The sequence below is a fragment of the Triturus cristatus genome, chromosome 6, assembly GCF_964204655.1.
Source record: "Triturus cristatus chromosome 6, aTriCri1.1, whole genome shotgun sequence".
In the NCBI taxonomy this organism is placed as follows: domain Eukaryota; kingdom Metazoa; phylum Chordata; class Amphibia; order Caudata; family Salamandridae; genus Triturus; species Triturus cristatus.
In genome coordinates this window covers 1,499,973,941-1,499,995,700 of record NC_140589.1, presented here as the reverse complement: position 1 = coordinate 1,499,995,700, position 21,760 = coordinate 1,499,973,941, and the positions used below count along the sequence as shown (strand labels likewise).

Here is a 21,760-nt window from a genome sequence, read left to right as displayed (position 1 = left end):
ATGATTCTAATCGGATCAATTATTTTTACTTCTGACAACATCTTCATCATAAAAAAATTGTCTGCCACGATAGTGTCTGAAAAAAAAAACCTAAAACTGTGGTGTGCAAAGGATGCAAAATAATATTCTCTAATATTTGTAAGGGACAACCCTCCTTGTGCAAAAGGAAGGTATAAAGTGTCGCGTGCAAGCCTAGGAGATTTTTTTAGCCCAGAGAAAAGAGGAAATCAGGACATCCACTTTATTAAATAAGGAGACCTGGATTGCGCAAGGTATGGCGTCGAACAGAAAATTAAAAAGAGGTAAGACTGACATTCGTATTAATGCTGCTCGCCCCATTAAGGTCAGGGGCAATAAATTCCAACGATCTAAAAGAGACCCAACCTTTTTTATCAGAGGTGAAAAGTTCAATAAAAACAGATCTTCCAAATTATCCTATATAAATATTCCCAAATACCTCTTTGGGGATGGGTTGTATATTTGCCTGAATTCTGGTATTAAAGTGTCTACAGTGCAGTTTACTAGAATAATTTCCGTCTTATTAACATTAATTTTATAACCCCCTAGTTTTTGGAAATCCGAGAATATTTTTACAATTTTCAATTGGCTAGAGGGTTTAGAGTCTAAAAAAAGGGCAATATCATCGGCGTATAATTTTATATTAGTCATGCCATCTCCTGGGACTGTGTCGGTCTGTATTTTCCTAATCGCAATCGCCAAAAGTTCGATAAATAACGCGAATAAAATTGGCGACAGGGGGCAGCCTTGTCGCGTGCCTCTAGTGACCAGACATGTCCCAATATGAGAATTGTTGATGATAATCTGTGCCCTAGAATCCATATATAAATGTTTTAAAAGAATGATAAAGGCCTCCGGGAAATTAAAGCTGTACAAAATAGCAAAAAGGCAGTCCCATGACACTAGATCGAAGGCCTTCTCCGCATCTAAAAGCCAGATTTGAGCCTTCACTTTATTAGTTTAAAAAAAATCTAGTGCCTCCAGTACAAACTTTGTGTTTGAATGGAGATGCCTGCCTGCAACAAAACCACACTGGTCGTTAGCTACCAGACATCCCACTATTTTATTCAATCGGTTTGCTAACAGTTTTGTAAACATTTTATAATCTGTATTTAGGAGACTTATGGGTCTATATGAATTTATATTCTCCTTGTCCTTTCCTTTTTTTTAAATGCGAACCACCACAGCTGAATGAAATGAATCTGGCGGGGAGCCTCCTTGGAGTAGGTCATTTAGTAAAAGTCAAAATTCTTTATGTAGGGTTCCTCCGAATTTTTTAAAAAATTCAATCGGAAGACCATCATCACCGTTAGCCTTACCGTTGGGGAGGGAGCTAATGACCTCATCTAATTCTAACAGTGAGAAGTCCTCTGTGAGGCATTTCTTCCCCTCATCATCTAATTTCGGTATTATCAGTCGCTCTAAGAACTCCCCAATGGAAACAGAAGAGGCCCCTTCGGTCGCTTGATAGACTCCCTGTTTTAAAAACAACTCGCCAATAGAGGCTGTGGTCTTAGCATATAATTTAGTGATGGGGTTGATTAATTGATCTATTCTGTTACGAGCCTGCTTTTCTTTGGCTTGCCAGGCCAAGAGCTTTCCTGTGTATTCGCTCTCCTCATAGATCTTCTGGGCATGGAGATTGTTATTAGTTTCACCTAAAACATAATAAAAATCCCTCATCCTGCACTTAGCCTCGTAAAGTTTATGCCCAGAGTGCATTGATCTGACCCTGTAGTGTTCTTGGGTTGCCTCCGTGAGATCAGTTTGAAGTTTTATTTTCTCCTCCTTTCTTGCCTTCTGCTTTGGTATTTCTTTAGATGTTATTAACCCGCGAAGTGTAGCCTTAAATGCGTCCCAAATCGTACTTAGTGGGGCAGTACCTCTATTCTGTGTAAAAAACTGCTCAATAAATTCTTCAATGTCTGTACACCATTTAGTATCAAGGAGGTTGAGATTATTAAAAAAAATCTTCTAATAGGGCTTATGTCTTGTAATCCCAACTTTACCTCCATGCAGACTGCCGCATGATCGGAGAAAGCATTAAACAGATGTACATAATTATATAGCTCTAAATCATGCGAGGTTAAAAAAAAATCCAGTCTGGATGCAGAGTTGTACTTTGCTGAATGGCATGAATATTCTCGTTTAAAAGGATTGGAGAATCGCCAATAATGCATGATATCAAGATCTAATTTACAAGTTTGGATAGCCAAAGCAGTTTGGGGTTTATTTTGCCGGCGATCTTTTTTGGAGGAGTCCAATGAAGGGTTCTGGAGAAAATTAAAGTCTCCCCCCCAACGGATTAACCCAGGGAGCCCTGTTATGGCGTTCTTCAGCTGTAAAAATGGCAAAGAGTTATCTAATATTGGTGCATACATTGTAGCAAGAATTATATCTATATTATTTAATTTACCGTGTGCAATTGCCCATCTACCTTTGTGGTCTATGACTGTACCAGCCAGAGTAAAACCTACGTGATTTCCTATTAATATGCATACTCCTCTCTGAGCCAGCCCAGCTGATGAGAATATCCTTTGGCCGGCCCAGTTCTTCAAAATGTTATCTGAATCATCCTGATCTCTGTAATGGGTCTCTTGTAAATAGATAATATCCGGGTTTAGATTTTTAAGCCAACATTCAATAGCATTTTTTTTCGAACATTATTAAGACCATTTATATTAAAAGAAACAAACTTCAACATATTATTAATTCTTTGAGAGGAGAATGATGGAGCATGTGAAAAGGCGGCCGTAACAAATGAATATGGCTAAGGCAATTTTAGACCTCAGCCTGTGCAGATGAGCATTAAGCAACATACATCAAATAAATAATCATACAAGAACTACCGCAAATAGGCTCTTTGTGCAAATAGGCAAATAAGGAGTGCAGTTGTATAATAATAATAACGAGACCTCACTTTGTGCAAATACGCAGATAAGGAACAAGAACGTCTCTCTGAGCAAATAGGCAAATGAGCTGTATGATTGTGCAATACCAGCAGAACCTTTCTTTGTGGAAAATAGGCAAATAAGCAGTGCAGTTATATGAAAGTAGCAAAACCTCTCTTTGTGCAAATAAGCAAATAAATAGTACGGTTGTGCAATAGTTTGCAGATGGGCAACAGATAGCCTCTCACTGTGCAAATAGGCGAATAAACAGTGCAGATATATAATAGCAGCAGAAATCTCTCTTTGTGCAGAATAGGCAAAACAGTGCAAATATATAATAGCAGCAGAAATCTCTCTTTGTGCAAAATAGGCAAGCCAGCAGTGCAATCATATAATAGCAGCAAAACCCTCTCTTTGTGCAAATATGCAAACCATAACGAACGTATCAGTCAAGATGATGAAATAGATGACCTTATACGTGCCATAACTGTGTTGAAGTTAGCATTAGAACATAAAATTCTTCAATATATGAACTCTCTATTTTTCCCCTGCAGCACCCCCCTTCACCTCCCCTCACACCCCCCCCCCCTAGAGCGGACGGTACCCCCCGTGTCCCACTTCCGTCCTTCTCTCAATTTTCTTCTTTTTGGATGCCATGTCATTACATCCTTATGTGCTTCCTGTCCCCGTCGTGGACCCGCCAATCAGATAATAAGAAAATTAGCTGTGAACTATGCACCTAAACCTTCAAGGAATACCTGAGCTTCGTATAAGTTCATAAAGATAAAAAACTTCCCTTTGGCCAGTACTTAAGTTTTGATTGCTGCACAATCATAGCTTGGGCTCCCTTGCTTTTAAAAGAGTCAATCAATTTAACAAAGTCCCTGCGTCTATGAGCTGAAGCTGCCGACATATCTGAAAAAATCCAAAAATTATTTGCGCCATCAGCATTAAATGATTTCTTAGAGTATGCAGTATTTAAAATGTTCTCCTTTACCCTAAAATCAGATAAATTAAGCAGAATTGTACGTGCATATTTCAGATTATTTGGTTTAAACTCCGGGACTTTGTGCGCTCTTGTGATCATTAAATCTCCTTGGAGCTCAGGTATAGCTTCTTTCAAAAGGGACTCTGACCACTTGACTACATCCTTATCTTCCAATCCCTCTGGTATACCTACCAAGCATAAATTAGACCTCCTATTATAATTTTCAAGGTCCTGCATTTTTTCCGCTATCTGGGTTCTCTCTCTATTGGCCGCTAAAAGATCTTTCTGTATTGCCGATAGAGAATCCTCTAAGGATGAAATCCGCTTTTCAGCTTCGATGACTTTCCCAAAACTTTCTTCCATTTTTGTGAGCCTGCTGTGCAGCTGAGAGATTTCCTGAGCCTGGGAATTTTTAAAATCCCTTAGTTCCTGAAGGATAGTTCCGAGCAGAATTTCAATGGAGTTCGCTTTTGTGGCATTCGGGAGTGAAAACAGCCCATCCTCTTGAGAGACCTGAGAAGCCTGTGGGCTTAACTCTTGACTTGGAGCTTTCGTGATGCGCATGTAGCGAGGACTTGTGAGCAGCTGAGCCGGAGGGTGAGAAAGGACCTGGGACAGTGCAGCATAAGAAGAAATTCTATTTTTTGAAGTTGGTACTGTAGGAGTTGCTTCTTCAAAACCTTCTTTGAAATCTTCAAGGCCTTCTTGGCCAGGCGCCGTCCTCTGCACTGCCCCTGCTAACTCAGGTGTTATGAGGCTGGATGAAGCCCCTCCGGCGTTAGAGATACCTCGCTCCGGCTTGCCGCTTCTCCCCTCTTGATTCGTCCCCTCTCGTGACGGAGTGCTCGAAAGTTGCCCCTGTTGGAGAAGGGGTTTGGAGAAAAGAGGATATTGCTTAGGGGTTGGCTGGCTTCCTGTCTCCTTAGCTGGGGGTAGATTATTAACCACAATATCCACCCAGTCAGTCTTCGTTCCTTTGTTCTTCCCATCCATCTCGCCTCTCGCGACTTTCTCACCTCTCTCTCCTTTCTCACCTTTGGTGTCCTCTATAAGGCTCAATTCTGTTGAATGTTCAGAATGTTCAGACAGAGACAGAATATCTGCGTCTTCGCCCCCCTTAATCTCCTCCTGGTCGTCATCGTTGTCTTCGTCATCTTCATCACTTTGCTCTCTCAGAGCATTATATTTGTTTTTACCTACATGTAACTCAGCAGTCTTTTGTTTCAGAGCGTTTTTTGGTTGAGTTTTCCTTTTATTTCTCCTCCCTCCATTAGCCGCTGGAGGAGTCTTAATCGTCAGCAGCTCCCTCGCCAATTCCAGCTTGGCCTGCTTGCCCTTTGCCGCCATCACTGTATGAAGATTATCTAACGCAGTGGAGGTAAACGGAAACACCGTTTAACGTGGGGCGTGGAGGGCAGGGAAGACAGGGAGGAGATGTAATAATATAACCTGAGAGAGTTCCTATACCTCCCTGCCTCTCATCGCCTCTTCGTTTTTCCCAAATGCGCCACCAGGGCTGCCGTTCAATGCTTGCTGCACTGAGAACAACCCAAAAACCACAAGGAGCAGACGAGTGATGAAATAGTGGACAAATAAACGGGTGGCAAGCGGCCACCGGCAAGAATGATTTCTGTAATTCAGTAAGTGTCTCATAAGACGTACTGACGCAAAACAGGTATAGAGGACAAAGCTGGATGTCAGCTAAACGCTGGGTGCTGGGCACGAGCAGGTGAGGAGGTGAGCAGGTGAGCAGGTGAGCAGGCGAGCAGGTGAGCAGACAGACGGGCGGACAAAAATAAGCAGAGCGAACCCCTGTAATCCTGCGGACTTGTGTACCTCAGCACTGCACACGTAGTCTCGCAGTCCCTGTAGCAGTCCTGCATTCGAGTAACATAGACAACTGCAGGAAGATGATCATGCTCACAGTTTTTTTCGCTCGGGATTGAGCAGCAACAGCAGTCATGCGGCGTAGAGCATTTCAGCAGCACTTCGGCATCTCAGTTGCTCCGCTCCGGCATTGCTTTCGTGGGCGGGGCCAAGGCCGAACGGGACAGGAAGCACAACGGCAGCGTGCGTGGGCTCACGTCAGCCGTCCCTCATCCTCTCCCTCTCTTCATCACTATATGCAATCAAGGGAGACCTCCTCTGACAGAATGTACAAACTGCTGCAGTATGAGGAAGCAAGATTTGCCCTCAAAGCCAAGCAGTTGGCATTAGATAGAGAAGCCTTTGAGCTCCAGAGAGCTTCTAGAAGAGAGGGGTTAGAAACCTCTGGTGGCAACAACAGCGTCCCTAGAGTTAGAGAATATATTCCAGACCATAGGACCCTGTCAAAGGTTGTTCCTCCCTACCAGAGTGGGGATGATATCCATAAATGTGTAACTGCTATGGAAAGGGCCTGTAGAGTACAACAGGTCCCCCAAAAGCAGTGGACAGACTCCTCACTGTTAGAGAAGAGGATGCTGATGATTATGAAGTACTGAAGAGTGCATTGGTAGATGGGTTTGACTTAACCACTTAACAGTACAGGTTGAAGTTCAGAGACACCCAGAAAGCACAGACTCAGGACTGGACTGACTTTGCAGATTGTGCAACGAAGGCTCTGGAGGGTTGGCTGGTTGGTTGTAGAGTTACTGATTTTAAGGGATTGTATAATCTTATGATGAGAGAACAGATCCTTAATATTTGCCAGAACCAGTTGTTGCATCAGTACCTGGTGGACTCGGATCTGACCTCTCCCCAAGAATTGGGAAAGAAGGCAGACAAATGGGTCAGAACCAGTGTGAGGCAGACAACCCAGAACCAAGGGGGTGACACTAAGAAGCAGGATTCTAAGAGCTCTGAGAAAGGTGGGGATAAGTCAAAAGACAAGAAGTCTTCACAAGGGCCCCAAAAATCTGCATCTGGTGGGGAGTCACAATCTAACAAAGGAAAAGGCCAAAAGAAGCCATGGTGCAAATCCTGTAAACAGAAAGGGCACTGGACTTCTGATTGTAACACGTCCAAAGACCAAACCACCACCACTCCTGCCCCTAAGGCAACTGTTCCCTCTAGTTCAGCTGCTGGTGGAGGTGGTACTCAGAATAAGGGTGTAGTAGTTGACCCTGGGTTCTGAAGTGGACTCTGGCCTAGTCAGAGTACCCACTCAGGCATTGCTGATTTGTGATGGAGACATTGATATGTCCTTCCTAGTGAGCCCCAGTAATCTGGGCAAATACAAACAGCAGCCTGTAATAAATGGTAAACAGGCTTTGGCATTCAGGGACACAGGTGCTAGTGTCACCATGGTGGCAGAGGACCTTGTGGACCCTGGGCAGATCATCCTGGGTGAAATGTACCAGGTTACCAATGCAAGCAATGTCAGGACCAACCATAGTCTGGCAGTTGTAAATTTCTCCTGGGGAGGGGTAACTGGCCTCAAGAAAGTAGTAGTCAGTGCAGACCACCCTGTTGAATGTCTATTGGGCAATGATCTAGAGACTTCAGCCTGGTCTGAAGTAGAGTTATGGACTCATGCTGAGATGTTGGGCATCCCTGCACCACAGGCCTGCTACTGCAGCCTGGGCGAGGTGATGTTAGCACTCCTCACTGAGATATAGGTACACTATATCTCTACCTTCACACACATATAAACCTATCAGTCACCCCTAAGGCAGGCCCTATCAATCCTGAGGGCAGGGTGCTTGGTTTTCATGTGAGGGGGTGCCTCTGCCTGAGCAGGGCCCCTCTGCAGCTCTCAGAATCCATTCTGTGGCTGTTTGTAGATGCGGTTAAACCATATACTCTTAAGTGCATTATAACCTAGTGGTAAATGCTAACTTTGGAATGGCTGCATCAAAACATGTCGTGTTTGGTGTCAAACGCTTTGGAATCATACCCCCACACCAGTAACTGGTGTGGGAGTATGATCCCACCCTGCTAGAGGGATAGACATGTACCCACTGTGGAAACACGGTACAATCCTGAAGAGCCCTGGCATCACAAAATGGATGCCACCAGTCACAGACACTGGGCTGCCCTCCTGCTGCTGACCGAAAATCGCAGTGGAGGAGGCCCAACAATAGGCATTCTGTCAGAGGGAGGTGTGGTCACCTCCCAGACAGGGTTTAGTGTATTGGGGCTCGGTGGGTGCACTCCTAGAGTGCTTTGAAGTCCTGCACTGGGGGAGCAGTAGGCTCCTCTGTGCATATGCCAGCTCAAACCGGTTCAGGGCCTACCTGCCCCTGCTCTGGCATGAAACTGGACAAAGGGAAGTGGGTGTAGCCACCCACTCCCCTGACCCTCCCATAGGAGGGGTCATAGAGCTAGTCCCTCCCTCCCTTGCAGTATAAGTTAGGGAACCCATGCCATTGCAAACTAGATGTCACTGGACGACACTCTGAAGAAGAATCCTGGACCTTCGACGTTCCACTACCTCTGGAAGACTGAAGAATCTCCCTTGAAGTCAAGGAGTGACTCCCCTGCTTGGCAAACACCAAAACTTTGAATCAACGGTCGCAAACTTTCTCGCTCTCGCCGGAGTCTGAAGTCCCTGCAGCCCCGGAAGTGGATTTCCTGACTTCTCCAAGGCCATCGTGAGTCCTCAGCAACGCTGAGGCAAGTGGACCCCACGAGTGACGAGGAACTGCAATACCTGGGTACCGGGCACTATTTTCGAGTGCGTGACCACGGGAGACCCCAATAGGTGCCAGGCGGGTGCAGCTCTTCGATCAAAATGTGCGTGAGGAGCGCACTCCTACCGTATCCTGACCAGCGATCTAACTCAGCCATAGTGTCTTTTTCGCTGCGGTGTCCGCAAGTTCGCAGACACCGGGTCCACACACCTTAGCGAGTGTGTAGGTAATCAAACCTTTTTAATTTTTTCACTTATCACGTGGCACTTTTCACTTTGCCACTCACTCCGCTCACTGGTCCTGACGAAAGCTCCATACATCTCCATGAGGGCTGAAACATGTAGACCTACAACACTAACAACTATTAGATAATAATTTCTTTCGTAGTTGCATCACCTACCCAGTTTTTATTATATCCTCAGCCACCAGCAATACATTTCCAACGGCAAGGACTCTCAGAGATATTTTTAATCTTCACGACATCACACTCTTGCACCACACCAGCTCCGCTGTAGCCAGGCGTCGTAGCACAACCGGGGGGCATTCGGCCACCCGGTTGGGACCCCAATGATGAAGCATGACACCAACCAGGTTGGTGTGTGAGGGGTCTTTTAACTTACCTAGTGGGTTCCCAAACACTGTCTTACAGTGATCGTACCACACATCGTTGGGTTCGTCCACCACTGATAAAACTTACATTAGAACAGGGGATACGGACGCACCCCATTCTTCCCTAGCTCTCTCGTTGTTCTCTACACTTTGTGTATTTCTCCCAGACAGCCACACACAATGAAAGCTTATGTGTGACTAGATGGTCAATGACCAAGATGGCCGATTGAGTGGGAGCTGAGCTGAGGGCAGGGATCATGTTTGGTGTATATCCCTTGCATGCCCTTGCCATCCTCCCACTGTTTATGCTGGAAATGAACGTAGTTGTAGTTGTACCTAAGGGACTGCCTTTTGACTCCCGCTGCTGGGACCGTGCGGTCCGGAGTCTGCTGTCCCGTTCCTACCACTGATGGCGCTGGATTACCCAGCTGCCTTGCAGCATGCCTTGTGCTTACCAAGCCACCATCGAAGAGACTGCTGCCTGCGTAGGATCCCGCCACGTGGAATTTGGGTGATCCCTGCTGCCCTGCTGCGCATATCGGGAGGACTGAGCTGCCTTTGCAGTGAAGGCTCCTGCCTACGGAGGTTGAGACCTCCCGCATCTGGGCTGTGGATCCCTCCATGTTGGATGCTGCCCACGGAGTTTGTGACTTCCAGCATTTGAGCTGTGGAGCCCTCCACTTCTTATGTCGCGGGTGAGTTGAGTCAGAGGGGCCTCGGTGACGGGGAGTTGCCTGATACTGCAGCTTTCCTGACTGCCTTACTCACTACCCAACACGAGACACTCTCGGAACTTACCTCATGCCAGCTCCATTTGGTCTTCCTGCTCCGTGCCGTCAATGCCGCCCTACGGGGTTAGCCCCGATTTGCCAGCTAAGGTTGATTTACACAGAATTGAGTTTGGAGAATAAGAGCATCGAGCAGAAGATACTACGGGGACAAACATTTGCCTAAGTATACCTAGTTGTGGAGCCAAGAGGCCCGGACACTTCGTATAGAGGTCTTGGTTTGCTGTCTGTACTTCAAGATGAGTTTCACTTGAAGCTTGGATGGTTGTTTGCCCCTGACAAAGGGACAGTTTGTCCCAAAATGCATTGGGCGCCGCTTCTCCCAATATTTTTATTATAACATAATAAAACATTGTACAATTATTGAATGATGTACACAACACGTAATTTGTGTAATGTATTTATCCGTATATTTTCTTTGAAGAATTAAAAAAAACAAGAATTAAAATTTCTATTCTTGAGTAAAATGGAAAACAACTGATGTAAATGTTTTTATAAATTATGTAAATCTCACATAGCTGTGCATGCTACAGCCCAAGTTGCCTAAGGAACTTAACTTGGCCACTTTTCACCTCTATTCACTGCTCCAGATCTCCAATTGGTCTTAGAGTGACGGTTGCTCCCTCCCCCGTATATAGCGCAGAAGCTACCATCTCCCTTTACAAAAATGGGACTCTCCTTATCCAAGCCTCAGACCGCAACCTAGCCATGTTCGACAATATTTTCCCCATCATTATGAACACAGTGTCTAACATTAAATCCTCCCCATTCCTAGGAGTCACCAGTTCTTTAGCGGTCCCCCGGACTCCTCAAAGTTTATCTCCTCCCATCCTTGACTCCTCTTTTGACCCTACCTTGTCCTCGCTTGGCTCTCATTTAGTTACTACCACACATAATAGTAACTCTCCTTCCATTACAGGTGGGAGTGAGTCCCTTTAGTGCAACCACCATACTTGTTTGCATGCTCACCTCTCCTCCAGAACAGCTAGCTCTGACTTCCCAAGCTCCATAGGTCACAGCATCACCCCAACTTATTCCACAATCCTACCCTGCTTCCGCAGGTTCTTATGGGTCAATATATGTCTAACCCTTCTTCCCCTAAATCACCCTCCCCTCTGAGCCCCCAGCCCCTGAATCCCACACACCTGGCATCCGCAGGCTCTTCCGCGTCTCTCGATCCCTTCATCCACTAGTTTCCCCCCCACTGCATGGTACCCTACTCCAAGCTCGTAAAAACACTCCCACACTTCATTAGAAGCCAGACTTGATGAGATCACTCTTTGCCTTCAACAACTTAAGGCAGAGGTTCAAAGCCTATTACATATCACCTTGGAGCAGTCAGTTAATCTGAGGTTAAACTGGTCCACAAAGACTAATTTCCTTAACCACGCACTCCCATCTAACTGGGGCACCAGGCTTCCTGCTCCCCCCACCATATAGGTAATCACCAAACATGGCTTCCCGGCCCCATAGTTGGAAAACAGCACCCCACCCTAATGACCCCTCTCGGCCGTCTAGATTTAAAGATCCACTGTCTGACAAGGATATTCATTACCTCCTATTCTCATATGATCCTACACACTCTGCCACCACAACAAACTTGCACCAAGTAGAAGCAATCCTTACGGACCCTTTTATGGAACCTAGTGTAAACACCAGAGCCTTAAATGAGAACAACCTTACGAGAGTCACCACCACACCTTCCACCAAGCTGGACACCAATCCAAAACTTAAATGCGTGCTTCTCAAATGCAGATCGGCAGTCAGACACGCTGTTGACATTGCTGCCCTCATCCTTGCACAGGGCCTTGGCCATGTAATGTTGACTGAAACCTGGCTAAACAACTTGTCTGCTCCCATCTTGGACATACTAGTGTCTCCTAAGTACGACATCATTAGGTTGGATAGATCAAGCGGACAAGGTGGCGGCATCGCTTGTATACATCGTAGCAGTCAATCGGTCAAACAATCACAATCGGCTCTCCTGCCATCTTGCGAATACCTATACATTGAGGTTGCTTGCAGCAATAAACATCTATGCAAATTGCACGCTTTCCACCACACGCCACGTAACAACCTTCCCTTCATAGAACAGATCATGGATATCATCGCATCTAAAACAGATCATCATGGAAGTCAGATCTTCCGGGGAGATTTCAACCCCCACTGGAGCAACATGAATGATGGGGCAGTCAATAGCCTTATATCGTTCCAGTTAGACCTCAAACTAATCCAAATTTGTGACAGCCCCACTCACATAAACGGAGCTACCTTAGATCTAGACATAGGTAAGCTCAATTCCATTCACCTGGAATCTATTGTCCCATGTGACTGGACAGACCAACACTGTATCACATTCCTCATCTCAGATTCTGGGAGAGTTAATAGAGTCCAACCTAAGAACCCCAGAGATTGTAAAAGATGTCTACGAAAATCAACTTGCGTGATCTGACTGCTCTGTGCAATAACCTTCTGCCCCCTCCTGTGGACATGTTTGATGTCCATGACCTTACAGACCACTATAACCGCTCCACGATAAGTGTTCTAGACTAGATGGTGCCTCTACAGCGAAAAAGATTGTCCTCCAAAGTGTCCAAACTTTGGTACAATGATAGTCTAAATACTGAAAGATGGAATTTGAGACTAGCGGAAAGACTGTGGAGATCCTCTCCCTCCCTTGAACATCTCAACCAGCTAAGATCTTTAAGAAACATCTATAACAAACGCATCTGATGCTCTAAAGCCACCTTTTTCAGAAACCAATTAGAGCAAGCAAAAAAACGTCCACAAAAACAGTTCGAGCTAATCAAGCGTCAATCAAACAATCAACCTAACCTTTCCGCATTGGGCCTAGGTCTGCAGCCTAACTGCAAAGAATTCGCTGACTACTTCTCTGATATGACTACGAAGATCGAAGCTGAACTACGATCAGCCTTGGAGCACCTTTCGATCGCACCTCCTAACACTTTCCTTCCTCCTTGGTGGAATGTTGTCCTGCCCGTTCGGCTCTGCCCCCCCCAAAACAACACCTCTTGGAGAATATTAAAAACTTTGGATGAAAGTACTGCACGCAAAACGCTGGCTACTCTGAAACTACATAACCATTTCAAAAACCCCTTGCCATCTAACCTCTTCTCTTAGATCAGACCCTCCATACTTCCATTCTTGCCTAAGATTGTCAATCCTTCACTTCTACAAGTGGCTTTCCTTGACTGCCTTAAGTCAGGGCAAGTTACCCCTATTCCAATGAAACCAGCCGCAGATCCCTCTGATCTACCCAACTACCACCCAATTTCTAACATCCCCACGTTGGCAAAGCTCCTGGAAAAATGTGTTCATGTCAACTGTGCAACACAAATTGAACAATTCCAAATCTTGGACCAATTTCAATCTGGTTTCCGCCAGGGGCATAGCACAGAATCCGCTCTCACTCACATTGCAGATGGTTTGCTAAGAATGCAAGATCAGAACGAATCCTGCCTACTGATCCTTCTCGACCTTTTGTCAGCGTTTGATACTGTTAAGCATGACAACCTAATTGACCTCTTCGAGCACAGGATAAGGCTTTCTGGGCCTGCACTAAACTGGTTCTCCTAATTCCTCCACAATAGAACCCAAAGCTTCAAGGTGAACCAGTCCCTGTCTCATCCTTCACCGGTCACTCTGGGGGTTCCACAGGGATCAGCGCTTTCACCCACTCTCTTCAACCTGTTCATGGAGCCTTTAACAGAAATTCTGAAATCATTTAGCATTCACTATCTATCACAAGTACGCAAATGATACTCAACTTTACCTGAAGGTCACGTCCCCTGAGGAAATCAGGTACCTCAACTCAGTCTTACTGAAAACACAAAGCTGGTTGACACATAGCCAACCGGTAGCTAAACACTCTTAAAACTGAATTCCTCTTAATCGCACCACCCAAGCAGTCTCTAGTCATTGAACAATGGATGAATCAACTAATTTAATTGAACACCACACATCATTGATTCCACAGGCTCATTGGGAAGAATGCTAGACAAGAGTCTGAACATGCAGAAACACATTAGAACACTCACCAAAGGAGTGAACTGCCAACTCAGCATTTTAAGGAGAATAAAACCTTTCCTCCCTTCACATGACTTAACGGTTGCAGTGCAAACCCTAGTGATCTCTAAACTGGATTATGGTAGCGCAACCCTTTGCGGCCTTCCTAGATCGAAGACGACTCCTCTCAGGGTGCCCTCAATTCTGCTGCAAGGCTCATAACAGGCGCTAAAAGAAACAATCATATCACGCCAAAGCTGATGTCCCTAAAGTGGCTCCCATATGAAGCTAGGACACAACAAAAATTGCATATATGGCACATAAAGCCATTCATTTCAACACCCCAATACACCTCGCTCAAAAACTGGAGCTCTCAGGTGGATCTAGATCCTCTAGAAGTGCCAGCACATTACTGCTCAAACCTCAAAAATTCCATTTAAAAAAACCTACAATTGAGCCTTCTTGGGTGTAGCCCCGAGGATATGGAACTCCTTACCCCCTGAAGTCAGGTTGAATCCCTCTATTTCCCGTTTCAAAAAGGAAGTTAAAGTGATACTGATTAAGACAATTTTGCCATAAAAATGGAGCTTCCAAGGCGCTAGAGGACACCCTAGCTGGTTTGAGTCTGTTTTGTAGATCTGCTGGTCCTCTGTGACCTCCGCTTAATTAGTTTGCAACTGTTATACTGTACAGTGCTGTGACACCCCCTGTGGCCTTGTTCGCTACATAGACTGAATTCCCCTACTGCCTTTTTCAAGGAAGCAAAAAAAATACGGATGAAGAAACATTTGCCTCTGATTCCTAGCTTCCAATGCTTCATAGGGTGCCCTGCTCTACGAGTCTGTTAACATTGTATTTAGTTTGGTTGTTCTGTTTTTACCCCTTGTATCCTTTCTTGATTTATAAACTGTAAAGCGCTCCCATACCCTCGATGGTCATGTTCGCGCTATAGAAAACGTTTAAAATAAATAAATAAATACATAAATGGGCCATCACAGGCAGGATAGAAGGGAGGAGCTGGGCCCGGCCTCACTTACACATGAATAGGCTGTGTCCTATCTCCACACAAAGGCTTACATACCCCCTGTAGATAGTCTGGAGCCAGGGCAGGCAAGGCAGGGCATCTGTGCATTTCAAAGGCATGAGTATAAATGAAGGACATCAGACACCACCACTTCAATACACTTCTGGACCTGGGGATACTCTGCCAGGAAGAATACTGCTGTGCTGTTACAAAGACTGCCACTCTGCTGGACAGCTACTGTGAAGGAGCTGCTTCCCTGTTGGGCTTGCCTGCTGCCCTCTTGCCTGACAAAGAAAACTGGACCTACACCCTCATCTTGAACACAGGACCCCAAAGTGACTCAAAAGACTAGTCTGCTGGCCTCCTGATCTGAGCCTAAGGGACATAAAAGGCTCCTCAAGAGCTCCTGGACCCATTTTCAGCGAGTTTCTGATCCCCAAGTGGTACCTCTCAGGTTCTGGATCCTTGGTATGGCTCAGTAGGCTTTTAAATCAAGCTTTTCGGTTCTTCATGACCACAAACGTGCCCCTTCACACTGGAACTGTGCTGCTTGCATCAAAAATGAGTACGAGTCGGAGCTCGCCCAACTCTTCACGCAGCAGCATTATCAGCCAGTAGGGGAGTGCCAATGTGATGGTCCAGCCCACCCCTCCATGATGCCCGGCCTTTTCTTTGCGCCTAAAACTGACTACTGCTCGTGATGCTCTCCTTGCTCCTCGCAACCCTCTTCAACTCGAATGGGACTCATGGCACAAAACCATGAGCAGGTACCCCTTCAGCGGGACTAGCCTTGGTCTGTATCCAACTTGCACTCCATCATGGTCCGCCTTAACTTTTGAATTTTACCCGGCCAGTGTAACCAGATAGCTGCAGTTGGCACTTTATGTTTTTAAGCGCTATATTGCTGCTTATTCTTTAAATATTCATAAATCCGGTGGTTCTACTGATTGGATTTTTGTCATTTTGTTTTTGTTTTATTTACTAAATTAAGCTTTGTGTTTCTAACTTGGGGATCTTTTTGTGTGGCATTTTCACTTTTTTACTCTTTAAAGTATTTCACAGATACATTATACATTGCCTCTAAATTAAGCCTGATTGCTCTGGGCCAAGCTACCAGGGAGTTAAGAACATGTTAATTAGGGGTTTGCTTGTGCCTTACCCTGACAAGGATTGTGGTCGCTGCTTGACCAGGGGTCACACCCCAGTCCACAAGTAACCCTATTTCTTACAAGTATATCAAGTATAAGGACTTTAATAACAAATGAAACAGTAGTGTAACTACTCTGACAAATTCAAAATAAATGAAGGATCATTGTTCTCTTAACTTGCTGAATAACCTTATAGAAGTATATACAGGTTTACACAACACACCGCAGTTATAGGCACAATTATTATCGATTGGTACTGAGCAGTTATGGTTGCAAGTGAATGTTGTGATAGGGGACCCAGTCAAGCCTTGTATCCTTAGACTAACAATTGGTTCCCAAAGAATACTGGAGCATTTGAAATACTTAATGTTTCATGGCCAAATATCCTATGGTATCAAAAAACAAAAAACAATGTCTCAACTAGAACATCATGTAAAGGGACTATTAAACATAAGAATTAATCAAAAACAACAAAAAGGGGACAAGGGAGACCAAAGAATAATGAAAATTGTTATTTGTAATTAAAGGCACAGTAGGTATGTCCAATTTACAGTAACCATAACAATCATATGTGCACTGATAGTGAAGTGAAAAAGTGAACGGCGCAGTGACATAAGTGTTTAAAATGACAACGCGGAACGGCGAGAGAACAATTAAATCAAATCAGAAGGGTCAAACAGAAGTATTCACATAGAAATTTGCACTTCTAACACTATTAATCCAGTCTTGATTGGCCCTTCAAAAAGCCGCAATTAGCGTTGGCAGGTCGACGGCGTTTCAACCTCCTTTCGTTGAGGTCATCATCAGGACTATGGTTACGAAGGTTTAAAAATATACCTCTGTGCAAAAAGAATAAGAAAGTAGGATTTACAGGACCCATAGAGTTAAATTAAAAGTAGTAGAGAAAAAGGAAAGAAAAAGGGGAAGAAAAAATTACCTGTTTAACAAAGAGAACGGGGATGATTTCTTAATGACAGGGAAATGACAGGACGATGAATAACTTGGACACGTTGGAGATCTAGTCTGGAGAGAAAGGAACAATTGGAAAGCTATGGACAAGGGTAAACGCACAAATTAAATGGGACGGGGCATAATTCAGCTTACCACGAATGAAGGCTAAAGAATTATTCAAAATTGCATTGAATGCCGCCTGGAAGCAGTAGCATTTCAGGAGGGGTGACGTGGTCTGTAAAGGAAGGGAGAACTAAGTAACTCAAGCTACATGGACATAAAGGACAACTTGAATGTTTACCAAGGACAAGGACTTACAGCGTAATCGAAAAGTCACTTACCAAGAGTAAGGACTAATTAGATTGTCAAGGTGCATCAAGGCATCCAAAATTGCTTGCGTCTCGAAGTTTAAGTCGAGTCTACAGGGGATTAAAACCTATAAGTCAGGTGCTTTGCAGGACCGGAATAAACACTAACTGCACCAAGGACACTAAACATACTGAAATGAATATAAACAAGGAAGGGGCGGCAGCATACTTGAAAATTGTAATGCTAAACGGGATCAGTCTGATTATTTGCACGTAGAATCAATCCAAAAGTGTAGCGCTTCTACCAAACGAACAAAGCGTCTGGGAAACTCTGCCCGGTCAACCAGGAAATAGAGTCAGTCCGATCACGTGACTCACTCTAACAGTGAAAAAGAAAAAAGAGAAAGGGGACTGGAGCCGATAGGATAGAACACGTGTACCCAAGGAGAAAAAAGGTTACACCGGGAAAAATGGCCACAATGCCAAGTGTGTTATAAATACAGCAGCGCATTTGGACCATACCAATACATAAAGGAGGAAGAAGTAAGTATGTATACAGCATTTTCAATAATAATTAGAAACAATACAGAAATATTACAGAGTACATATGGTTTAACACATTACGTGAATTTTACAGCATAATACAAAACCTGAATCCATAATGATCTACAGACTCCAAAGGCTGAGTACGGATACATATTCATAAGGGGAAAAGGGAAAATATCATCCATAGGCAATTTACCGCATCCGTGCAGTTTTTTCATTTACAGACTCAGTGATAATAAAGACAGTGTTAATAAAAAAGGGGGTGTAAATAAATCTGCTATACTAAACAAGTAAGCCAACAATACAACATGGCATAATACATTACTATAGCACAACATAAAATCAAATAACAAGGGACCAGATTTACACAGCTGATCAGGACCTAATTGCAGCCACTAGATCATCGTCAAGGGGAAAAATTAAGCGCTAGTCATGACTGTATTCCATTCATCAAAGGAATTCAGGCCTTGTGTCATAGAATTACAGCGTGTAATCCACCGACATTCAGATTTATTCAATAGAGCTTGAAGATTACCCCCACGGATAGATAGTTGTGGGCGATCTATGACCTGCCAGGTCATCTCTGTTTCCAGATGGTTATGTTCTTTGTAATGTACTACTAGTGGTGCCGTGGTAACATTGCATCTAATGCGACTTTTGTGCTGTGAGATGCGTTGTTTAATCATCTGCGTTGTCTGGCCTATGTAAATTAAGTTACACGGGCAGCGAATCGCATAGATGACATGAGTAGTGCGACAATTAGAAAAATGTTTCAATTGGTAAGTATGTGAAGCTGTTACAAAAGATTTTGTATTAAGAGTTAGATCACATACATTACAGTTTTGGCACTTAAAATGTCCTATTACAGGGGGGTGACCCCACAAGGTGCTAACAGAATGATCCTGTTTATCTTTGATGGGCCATGTAATTGCATGGACAAGTTTATCCGATAAGTTGGCGCCCCTTTTGTTTGATAACAGGGGAGGGTCCAAAAAATGTGGGAAAGTACGTAACAATTTCCAGTTTCTTTTGATTATTTGGCTGACCTTATTGCTACAGGGGCTATAGGTCGAGACAAAGGGATACGTGTACTTTGTCTCGACCTATAGCCCCTGTAGCAATAAGGTCAGCCAAATAATCAAAAGAAACTGGAAATTGTTACGTACTTTCCCACATTTTTTGGACCCTCCCCTGTTATCATACAAAAGGGGCGCCAACTTATCGGATAAACTTGTCCATGCAATTACATGGCCCATCAAAGATAAACAGGATCATTCTGTTAGCACCTTGTGGGGTCTCCCCCCTGTAATAGGACATTTAAGGGGCCAAAACTGTAATGTGTGTGATCTAACTCTTAATACAAAAGTTTTTGTAACAGCTTCACCCAATTGAAACATTTTTCTAATTGTCGCACTACTCATGTCATATATGCGATTCGCTGCCCGTGTAACTTAATTTACATAGGCCAGACAATGCAGATGATTAAACAACGCATCTCACAGCACAAAAGTCGCATTAGATGCAATGTTACCACGGCACCACTAGTACTACATTACAAAGAACATAACCATCTGGAAACAGAGATGACCTGGCAGGTCATAGATCGCCCACAACTATCTATCCGTGGGGGTAATCTTCAAGCTCTATTGAATAAATCTGAATGGCGGTGGATTACACGCTGTAATTCTATGACACAAGGCCTGAATTCCTTTGATGAATGGAATACAGTCATGACTAGCGCTTAATTTTTCCCCTTGACGATGATCTAGTGGCTGCAATTAGGTCCTGATCAGCTGTGTAAATCTGGTCCCTTGTTATTTGATTTTATGTTGCACTATAGTAATGTATTATGCCATGTTGTATTGTTGGCTTACTTGTTTAGTATAGCAGATTTATTTACACCCCCTTTTTTATTAACACTGTCTTTATTATCACTGAGTCTGTAAATGAAAAAACTGCACGGATGCGGTAAATTGCCTATGGATGATATTTTCCCTTTTCCCCTTATGAATATGTATCCGTACTCAGCCTTTGGAGTCTGTAGATCATTATGGATTCAGGTTTTGTATTATGCTGTAAAATTCACGTAATGTGTTAAACCATATGTACTCTGTAATATTTCTGTATTGTTTCTAATTATTATTGAAAATGCTGTATACATACTTACTTCTTCCTCCTTTATGTATTGGTATGGTCCAAATGCGCTGCTGTATTTATAACACACTTGGCATTGTGGCCATTTTTCCCGGTGTAACCTTTTTTCTCCTTGGGTACACGTGTTCTATCCTATCGGCTCCAGTCCCCTTTCTCTTTTTTCTTTTTCACTGTTAGAGTGAGTCACGTGATTGGACTGACTCTATTTCCTGGTTGACCGGGCAGCGTTTCCCAGACGCTTTGTTCGTTTGATTGATTCTACGTGCAAATAATTGGACTGATCCCGTTTAGCATTACAATTTTCAAGTAAGCTGCCGCCCCTTCCTTGTTTATATTCATTTCAGTATGTTTAGTGTCCTTGGTGCAGTTAGTGTTTATTCCGGTCCTGCAAAGCACCTGACTTATAGGTTTTAATCCCCTGTAGACTCGACTTAAACTTCGAGACGCAAGCAATTTTGGATGCCTTGATGCACCTTGACAATCTAATTAGTCCTTACTCTTGGTAAGTGACTTTTCGATTACGCTGTAAGTCCTTGTCCTTGGTAAACATTCAAGTTGTCCTTTATGTCCATGTAGCTTGAGTTACTTAGTTCTCCCTTCCTTTACAGACCACGTCACCCCTCCTGAAATGATACTGCTTCCAGGCGGCATTCAATGCAATTTTGAATAATTCTTTAGCCTTAATTCGTGGTAAGCTGGATTATGCCCCGTCCCATTTAATTTGTGCGTTTACCCTTGTCCATAGCTTTCCAATTGTTCCTTTCTCTCCAGACTAGATCTCCAACGTGTCCAAGTTACTCATCGTCCTGTCATTTCCCTGTCATTAAGAAATCATCCCCGTTCTTTTTGTTAAACAGGTAATTTTTTCTTCCCCTTTTTCTTTCCTTTTTCTCTACTACTTTTAATTTAACTCTATGGGTCCTATAAATCCTACTTTCTTATTCTTTTTGCACAGAGGTATATTTTTAAACCTTCGTAACCATAGTCCTGATGATGACCTCATAGAAAGGAGGTTGAAACGCCGTCGACCTGCCAACTCTAATAGCGGCTTTTTGAAGGGCCAATCAAGACTGGATTAATAGTGTTATAAATGCAAATTTCTATGTGAATACTTCTGTTTGACCCTTCTGATTTGATTTAATTGTTCTCTCGCCGTTCCGCGTTGTCATTTTAAACACTTATGTCACTGCACCGTTCACTTTTTCACTTCACTATCAGTGCACATATGATTGTTATGGTTACTGTAAATTGGACATACCTACTGTGCCTTTAATTACAAATAACAATTTTCATTATTCTTTGGTCTCCCTCGTCCCCTTTTTGTGTTTTTGATTAATTCTTATGTTTAATAGTCCCTTTACATGATGTTCTAGTTGAGACATTGTTTTTTGATATCATATCTACCCGGTCTCAACTGGGTTAACGGGTTTGCTCCTGTTTTTTTCATTCATTCAAATATCCTATGGGGCATGAATATTTCTTCTATTTATATATTTGATCACTGTCAAAGCAAAGTGTCAGGACTAAGGTAATCCAATGTTCCAGGAATGTCATTCTTAATCCCCTGCCAACCACTACATTCCTTTCCTTCTGGAGAAAAAGCAGACATTTTAAATAAAGTGGTAAAGCTGCCTCTTAATTTCATCTCTCACTCCTGTGTGGCATAATTTATTCCTTACATGTTACATAGGATGAA

General features: G+C 43.7%; 1 long non-coding RNA gene across 1 annotated transcript; it reads right to left on the bottom strand.

The window, feature by feature from the left end:
- Positions 1–16,637: 16,637 nt before the first annotated feature.
- On the bottom strand, positions 16,638–17,693 carry LOC146821600 (uncharacterized). Its single transcript, XR_014962739.1, has 4 exons — positions 17,398–17,693; positions 17,210–17,291; positions 17,043–17,128; positions 16,638–16,944 (listed from the first exon to the last, which is right to left on the bottom strand). It is a non-coding gene; the product is annotated as an uncharacterized LOC146821600 (long non-coding RNA).
- Between the last annotated feature and the right edge of the window lie 4,067 nt (positions 17,694–21,760).